Below are 8,503 nucleotides of genomic sequence, written 5' to 3'. Positions count from 1 at the left end.
TATATATATATTTATTTTCCTGAATGGAAATAATATCACAGCTAGAATTTGGTGCTTCATGATCTGAAGGATGTCCCCTTGGGTTATGCCACCTGATTGAGCTGGCCTGTGTATCCTGTAACTCTGCAAGTGCAATTCAAACCAATGAACACTTTGCAGGGTGCATGGTAACGCACATACATAGATGTGCATTGCAGTTTAGTTTGTTTTTAAAAAAAGGCTATAAAGGCCCAATGACATTGTGGAACTAGCCAAATAGGAATGAGTAGGATGGTTACTTGAAATGCATTTTCACGCAGTAAACGTCATCGGGTCTATTTATAGACAATTCACAGAGACATTTGTCTTGCAGGTCTCTGAGAACTTTTTCTGGGGGAAAAAGGCAAAAGGGAATGTTTTTGATATATTTCCATTTGAAGTCAAATGTAATGTGATAATACTGCATTAAGGCCACTCAATGATGTAGCTGAGGAGCATAGAAAATAATTATTCATTTTCTATGCTACTCAGTCCTATCTAGGATGGAGTATTTCATTACATTGGACCTGAAAAGAAAAGCATTTATTTCCTATGCTTTTTAGCTCTGTCTAAGGAACATAATACAATATTGCATCACATTAAAGGAAAATATAATAGAAACATACATATTTGCTTTTATTTAAATCTGCAGGGCAAATGGTTCTGCAATTTATATATAAATACACTCCCAGGTGTTTTACAGCAGGAAAATGGACAACCTTGAATAAGCCCCCATTTAAGGTTTTCTGTTACCTTTACGAAGAATAGAAATGGGAAAGAAACCCTTAAACTGACATAATGGGGGGAATTTATCAAAGCAATTGCAACAGTTTTAGCCTGTTAGTGCAAGCTCTGGTCAAAACAGGGGCACATGTTAAAAGACAGATTTGCAGAAGTCCGCAAATGTTTACATCTGCACTTGTTCTGCGGCTGTCTGAAACTCGAGCATCACCTAACAAAACCATCGCAACTTAAGAAGTCCCCATGACCACTTCTTCAAGAAGCGACAGTTAAGCTTTTTGCCTGGAGTTTTGAGTCTTCTTTCCTGGAGTCTATTTAACCTCATTTATGAACACCGTTATACCTGCAACATAAATCTGACGCAAAGTGCGTCAAATATAGTAGTCCTGACCTGGCTACTTCTTTTTTTAACAACTCACGCTTATCCTCCCTAGACACCTTGGCTCCCCTCACTACACGCCGACTTAGACCACGTCCGCTACAAACTGAAGTTACCAGACATCAAACAACACAAAGCCGCACTCTGGAGCGACTGTGGCGGAAAACTAGGTCTCTGCAAGACTTTACTCTGTACAACTCTGCCCTAATAAAATATAACTCCTCCCTCCGTGCTGCCAAACAAACTTATTTTGTTCTGGAACTCCTTACCCCAACCTGTCCGTCTATCTCCCACCTTGACTGCCTTTAGGCGTTCCCTAAAGACTCATCTCTTCAAGGAAGCCTATCCCACCTTGACCTAACCACTGAACCTTCACATTCTCAAATAATTCATCCCCACACAGCTACCTCCTCATGTATCATTTCCCCCTCCTCTTTCTGATTGTAAGCCCTCAGGGGCAGGGCCCTCTTTACCATCTTGTCTTGAATTGTAATGTCTTCCTTATATTGTAAAGCGCTGCGCAAACTCTTGGCGCTATATAAATACTATTTAATAATAATAATATATTCCGTGCAAGTTCAAACACTCGCAATTTCTATGATAAATTCCCCCCAATGTGCATTATGTATGCTTGAATTGTTACCCTAAGATGTCTTATGTTAAAGGAGAACTATGAGATGAGTGATTTCCACTCACCTCATAGTTCTAGCCGACCTGTGACAATGAGACTGTCACAGGTCGGCTCAGTAGATCGGGAGGTGAGCGAACACATACCGGGTTCGCTCACCTCTCGATCCTGTCACGGCTCTCTGCAGTGACAGGGGGAGGGGCTGGATTCCCCTCTCCGATCTGCCAGCGCTGACTGGCCGACCGGACGAGGGAGGGGGCGGGTACAGCTGGCTCTGCCTCTAGATAGGCAGAGCCAGCTGTCACTCACGCAGCTGGGCAGATCTCGACGTCGATGTCAGGATCCGCTCCGGCTGCGGCGTCTCAGTATACCGCGAGCTGTAGCTCGCGGTATACTGAGCTTAGGGTAACGGGAGGACGCTAGTTTGTGTCCTCCCATTACCCTAAGGAGAACTATGGGGAAAAACACTGACCCCATAGTTCTCCTTTAAATGCTAATCTCACATTATATATTCATAAAAAAAGATTTCTTTACTTACAAATACCCATGATCTTTGTCAGAAGGATATGCCTTAATTGCAACACTGACATACAAATACTAAAACAGGAAATTGGGCACTGCTTTTAAGATTTTCAATTTTTAAACCTTTTTCCATATTGCCACTTTGTTGGCATATTTTCCTATTATTATGTCCAGCTGATGGCCTTGAATGAGCATGCTGTCTATTCATATTTAAAATGACACTAAACTCAGGAGTTAAACTTTAAAAATGCATTCAAGTACCCTATTAACAAAAATGTGGCTTCTTTGTGCATCAGTCAGCTGTAGATCCTCAGAACATCTTTAAATTCATGCTGACACTGTCCTTCTTTCTAGAGTGTGCCTTCTTTTTTCCCCGCATGGTCCCTGTGTTTATTGTAAAGTAGCCACCACTACAACTTGCTCCTGTGATGGACGGCAAACTCAATACAAATGAGTAAATTGAATGTGAGATTGTAGTCCATCATGGGAGCAAGCTTGGAGCGGTGGCTACTTTACAACACACACAGGGACCATGGGGAACAAAAGTGGCCACCTTACAGAAGGAGGAACAGGGTCAGCTGTAGATCCTCAAATCATTTGTGAATTGGTGCTGAGTGATAAACTTTAACCCCTTCACAACCTATGATGGCATAATCCCGTCATGAAGTCGGAAGGGGTTGCACAGACTCCCGGTGGCTAAAGTCTGTTCTGTTTTGTAGAGCCGGCATCCGGCTTGACAGTAGAAGTGATTCTGGTAGCTCAACTGCCATCAGATCAATTTTTGTATCCGGTAACTGGGCCACCAAACACCCCCCGCCCGGCCTTGTTTCCTGGGCTCCGCTGCCCCTCCTAAGGGCCCAGGACTGGCTTACTGTTCACCGATCCGTTCACCAATCCCCTCCCCCTACTATGGGACCGGGAGAGACGCGTATTGCATCACTTCCAGTCCCATAGCTGTCAGTGCTGGGCTCCTGAAGCCCAGCAATAAGCTATTGAACTGCGATCTGTATATGACTAGGAGCAGCTAGGGCTTTCACACACCTTCATTTAGCGATCTGATATAGGTCATCACATGAGGTGGAACAATGTGTGGAATAATAGGTATTCACCTGGAATTCACTAAGGATAATTTTAGTTCATATTGCATCATTAGTAAAACCACATATAAAAAAAAAACAAAAAAAACATGTCAGCAAGAAGTTCAACTTAAAAGCAATGCACTTCATGTGTGGATGATATCTTATCTGAACAAATTAAGAAGTTGGCCAGGTTTGCATTGAAAGAAACAGAATGAAAGCAAAACCACTTTAAAGCACAGCAAGGCAGGAAGCAAAACCTTGATATGTAATCAGCAAATATGCCTGCCCCATGTACTGAGACTCTTCGGTGGGCTGTGCAGAATCTATGCTGGGCTCTGCCTGCACAGTCCTCTTACCTTGCACGGCCTGACCTCCTTTTCCTTGTCCTCAGCGCCCGACTGGACAGCCTCCTCATCCTCGGTGCCCGACACAGCCTCCTTGTCATCTTCGCCGCTCGGCTGGAGCTCCAGCGACGCCTCCCACCTCCTCCGTCGGTGTCTCTGTCCCCCGCCTCCTCCGTCTTCGCCCCCGCCTCTTCTGTCTCGGGGGCCGCTTGCCAAATTTTATACTTTAAAATAAAATGTAACTGTATGCGGTATGGTACTACAGACACCAATATACACACAATAAGGCCCCATTCAGATCTGTAGGTTTAGGTGCGATTAGGGATTCCTGCATCAGAAACTTGCGTTTTACTGCAGCAGAAATCCCTAATCTGGCGTTTACAAGTGGCAGCTGTCACCTATTCAAGTTAATGATCAGGTGACAGCAGCTCCATGTAAACGCCTGCTCACCGCATGTAATCATATGTGATATGATTACATGCAGTTAGAAAACGCTCTCCCTGGATGCACAATTGATGCGTCCAGGGAGAGTGATTGATTCCAAACCAAATGTAAACATATCACGTATCTTTACATGCGGTGTGCAGGCGTTTACATGCAGCTGTTGTCACCTGATCATTAACTTAGATGACAGCTGCCACTTGTAAACGGCAATTTAGGGATTTCTGCTGCAGGAAAACGCAAGTTCCTGACGCAGAAATCCCTAATTGCACCTAAAATAGAAGTGTGAATGCAGCCTAATACACCCCCCCCCCACCTAAAATACAGCCTAGAGCCCCTGGCACCCCCTCTCCTGCTTACCTTGTTGCATGGAGGAGGCTGTGAGGCGGCACGTCGGTCCTGGTAAATCGGTGCTTGATTGGTGAGGTCTGCTGCAGACCTTACCAGTCAATCTTGCACACTCCTTTCGGCCAGCATTCACTGAAATAGCGCTGGCCGAAAGGATCCGAGTGCCGGCACAGACTCAGCTACACAGGTGCTCCCGCAAGTCAGGTACGCGGTCTGTGACCGCGTACCTGACTTCTGAGCTGGCTGCGGGTCACAAAGTACCGGCTCGTGGGCCGCAATTGGCCAGCGGTCCGGAACACTGAGATCCCGGCATTTTTGCAGCTCCCTTGGAATCTGCCGCCCGAGGCAAGCGCCTTGTTTGCCTCGCGGCAGATAAGCCCCTGGACTTAGGGTGTCACTTATAAATGCAAGCTTTTATGATCCCTTTTTTTTTTGTTAACTCAAACTGTTAAACTGCAAACTATCTGTATTGATCAATGGCTAACATGGTACAAGACGCAATTCCATCAGAGAATATAGTAAGCATTGCCACAGATTTATGTAAGTTTAGTGACTGGGATTACATATCATTTCATGTGGTTTATTATGATGATGGTGCATGCCTGTACCTAATGCTGGGTCATAGATGCTGAACCACAGAATCTGAAAAAATTATGACAAAACACATTGAAACATACAATTATTTTATTGGAGTAACTGCCTAAAATGTTGATATCACAGGAGTTAGTGACAAAGTCCTGACTATCTGCATGATACGGACCATTCAATTTTAAGTAATAATAATAAATGATTTTATCTGCCTTTTTTTCTGTTATAATTTTGAAAACATATGCCAAGAATAATCTAATCTGTAGCCTCACATAGATGTACAGTTATCACATATATCAAGCAAACAGTGACAAAAGGAGCTAACAGTGCAAAACTCAACTACTGGGTATTGTGAATTAGAGACACTATTTTTATAACGCAACACAAATAGTCTTTGGACAGGATAGCTTCATCTAAAATCTGAATGTGTGATTGGTACAAATTTGATTTTAATATGTAAAAATATCTATTTTTTCGTAGTGATACTTTATCAAGCAGGCATCTAAGTAATCCCAAAATCTTGCTTCTTTACTAACTTAAGTTAGCCAATAAAGGGTATCACTTCAACTGCAAATGTTCTGCACTAATCTAGTGCAATAAAGGTGGTCTAATCACTTTCTACTCTATCCAAAATTTAAAAAGTTTTAAGTAAGCACAAAAACTAGCCTGTTAACAATAATGCCCAATCCCATTCATTTTTTATTTGTTTTTATAAATTGAAATGTGAAAATTGATTTGATGCTATAAGCGATAGTTGTGTCTTAATTTCATCTTCTCTAGTTTAAATGAATATAATTATTTGATATTTTTACATATATACAGCAGAATTAAACAGAGGTCATTATCCCTCTAATATCATTCATTTATATTTATTATGTGCTGTAATTACAATGTTTACTGTAATAGAAAGTATAGCGAACTAGGTTCTTTCATCAAAACTATAATATATCAGTATTTATTACATGTTACATCTATCGCCATCTACTGTTGAATTCACTAAACTGACACTTCAGGCCATGATTTTATTATATTTTGAGCTTTAAAAGAAAGTGGTTACCTAATGTAATATATGAATCTATTAATTACCACTGACTGTTTATTAGAGCTAATTAGTAAACCGCAACACATCAGCAGATAATTAGGGGCTCAAATACTCATTGTTTTAACTGCTTAGTTTCATTCAATTAACCCCTTGTTGATCGTTGCCATATTTAAATGCTTTTAAATTAAATCTCCTGCTGGCAGTTGCCTTTTTTTTCCAGTATATCAAACTCATGCTTCTAAGCAAATAAAATCTCACCTTCAGCTAATTCCAGCGTACCTTATTTTAGAACTAGTGCTATTCATGTTTGTTAAAAAAAACAGCTATTACCGTAGTAAAAAAGTTTCGAACCCTTTGGTGGCCCAGCAACCTAATTTTATTTCAAAGATCTGATACAGTAAGCACAAAAGGAATGCAGCTCACATATAGTTGTTGGTCACTAATATTTCATTCATTTTAACTGTATGTGCAGTTAAAATGAATGGGAACATGCAATATATCCTAGAGCACTATAGGAAGGTAATGCCTTGTTAGCTAATTAAAAAAGGGCTTTACTTTGTCTATTAACACTTTCCTCTCCACTGTGACCCCACTGCAAATAAAATAAAGAGGCAATTTTTACAGCTCTCCACATTTTGCCCACGAACCCACCCATATAAAAAATAGATTCATTACCATATGAAAAAACATTTAATTTCAATTGGATTTGGACTCAAAAAGTGAATATTTTCTATGTTATAGAAAACATCTAGAAATGTTAATTGTGCGTAAGCAGTACCCAGAAAAATGTACCATTTGTCTGGAATTTCTCCTGAAAATAGCAGTGCAATTCCTGTGCCTTGAGCCTCATAGCTCTGACAAGAGAAAGTAAAGCTCTGCCCCTCTACCAGGGACATGCACTTAAAGGTCTCAGAAATTAACTGCCCAAATGTGCAAAAGCATCAGATTTAGAAAATAAAATGTTCTATAGGGTAACCAGGTTGGGAGAACCTAACTTATAAAAAGTCCTACATATAACAGGAGTGTTAGACAATATTTTAATAAAGGCATAAACACCACTGATCCACTAAAGGGTTTTATTAATTTAATATAATACAACTATCTGTGTCCCACCAACAGGCCAGTGGTGTGCGAGTATGATTTTATTTTAAAACTTTTCCTGAAAGTTATAAAGGGACCAAAAAGGAAGATACATTTGTTTTCAGTAATTGCCTTCTGTCCATCTAGCGTTGGGACAGTGAATGGTTTAGCTGTCACTACTGTAAACACTAAAAAAACAAGACAGTGATTGAACAAGGATATGATGGAGCTGCAGCTATGATGGGATATTTAAGGGCACCTCTGGTGGGAAGCCATTAGGAATTATCCATGTTTCACAAGCAGTGACATGGACATCCAGAAGAAACACCCCCAGTGGGTTAAGTAAACAGAGAGAAGAATTGCCCAGTGCTGTATAATCATGTGATTACGAGTTAAGGCAAGTGAAAGACGTGACTTAAGGTGCCCATACACTGCACGATTCTTGTACGCGAATCGCGGGAAATCCCACGATCGTACGAGAATCGTGCAGTGTGTGGAAGGCGTGCGACCGTTTCTACTGTACGGTCGCACGTCTTCCGTCGAACCAGCATGCTAGAAAACCCGCCGGGAATCGTACGATTCTCGGCGAGTTAGTGGCCTGCTGGTTCGACAACTGCCGAACGGGCCGGTATGCGCACGCGCACACTGCCCGTTTGCAGTCATCGTAACCCCGCCCCTCATTACAGTCATCGTAAGCACGCCCCTCAAGGGGGCGGGCTTGCGATGATCGCAAGTACGATCTGCCTGTCCAAGATGGGCAGATCGTACGTTTTTTTAAGTACTTTACAACCATCGCAAGACTAAGGTCTTGCGATGGTTGTAAAGTGTATGGCCACCTTTAGAAAGTTTTTTCTTGCTTTTACAGCCTAGTGATTAGTAAGGGAGGGGTTGGAGTCTTTAGGGATGGGAGTTTTTTTATTTTTATCCTTGGGCTTTAAGACTGTAAATGCTGTCTTCAAAATGTTACTGTGCTTGTCTGATATTCTAAAGACATATTAAGGACAGCTTTACACCTTTGGGTTGCAGTGATGCACAGATTACCACAATGCACAGCACTGCATGTAAGGCACTGGATCTTACGCAACATACATTAATGCACCACAATACATTGTGGTGCTGTTTGTCCAAAAAGGGTCAGGTCCCATTTTAGGTTCACTGACAGCACATTCATTATTATTGGGTTGTCTTAATGCAGCATGTCCACACTACAATGCTTTTTGTAGCAGTGCTAGGGCAAGGCCATCCAGTGCCCAGGGTAAAGAGTGCAAACCAAAGTGCCCCCCCCCCCTCCCC

The sequence above is a fragment of the Nanorana parkeri genome, unplaced genomic scaffold, assembly GCF_000935625.1.
Source record: "Nanorana parkeri isolate BGI_ZX_2015 unplaced genomic scaffold, ASM93562v1 scaffold524, whole genome shotgun sequence".
In the NCBI taxonomy this organism is placed as follows: domain Eukaryota; kingdom Metazoa; phylum Chordata; class Amphibia; order Anura; family Dicroglossidae; genus Nanorana; species Nanorana parkeri.
This window is presented reverse-complemented; position numbering follows the sequence as displayed.